The sequence below is a fragment of the Pteropus medius genome, unplaced genomic scaffold (genome assembly GCF_902729225.1).
Source record: "Pteropus medius unplaced genomic scaffold, Ma_sr-lr_union100, whole genome shotgun sequence".
In the NCBI taxonomy this organism is placed as follows: domain Eukaryota; kingdom Metazoa; phylum Chordata; class Mammalia; order Chiroptera; family Pteropodidae; genus Pteropus; species Pteropus medius.
The window spans coordinates 2,720,939-2,721,584 of NW_024350927.1; positions in this window are offsets into that span (position 1 = coordinate 2,720,939).

Below are 646 nucleotides of genomic sequence, written 5' to 3' on the forward strand. Positions count from 1 at the left end.
CCCTGGCAAAATGCATGAGAGATTCCCTGACCTTGGGAGTTCTCTTCCTCCTCGTCCTGACGGCTCCTGTCGGCGTCCTGGTCAGCAGACCTCAGGGATGACCGAGTTTATGCTTCTCATTTGACAGATGAGAAAACTGATGTCCAGAGAAGTGACTTGCCGGAAGCCTCACAGCTGGTACGTGACCGGGCCAGGAACACAGAGTTCTGGCCTCTAGCGGCCAGTAAATCTGGAGGAAGGAATTACATTCACTGATCTTCGCCAGTGCTATCAGGCAAAATGAGAGCTGTTGCCCCCAAAGTTTGGAGACGTCTAGTAATCAACTTTCTGTGATTTTTGGATACCAGTTTCTAGTTTTACTCTATTCAACACTCAAACCTTACTGATCGCCTACTATGTGTTCGGGAGCACTTTAGTCTCTGGGCCTGCAGCAGGGGATAAACATGACGAGCGCTCCTGCCCGCATACGATGTGCGTTCTCTCAGGGGAGAAGAGCAACAAACACACAAATAAGGAAGACGAAGTAAGTTAGGTAGAGAGAAGCACTGCAGAGTAAAGCAGAGCAGGCGGGAGGATGGGACGTGCTGGGGGCTCAGGGGATGGGGAGGGATGGATTTTTGAACAGAGGGATCAGGGAAGGTGACAT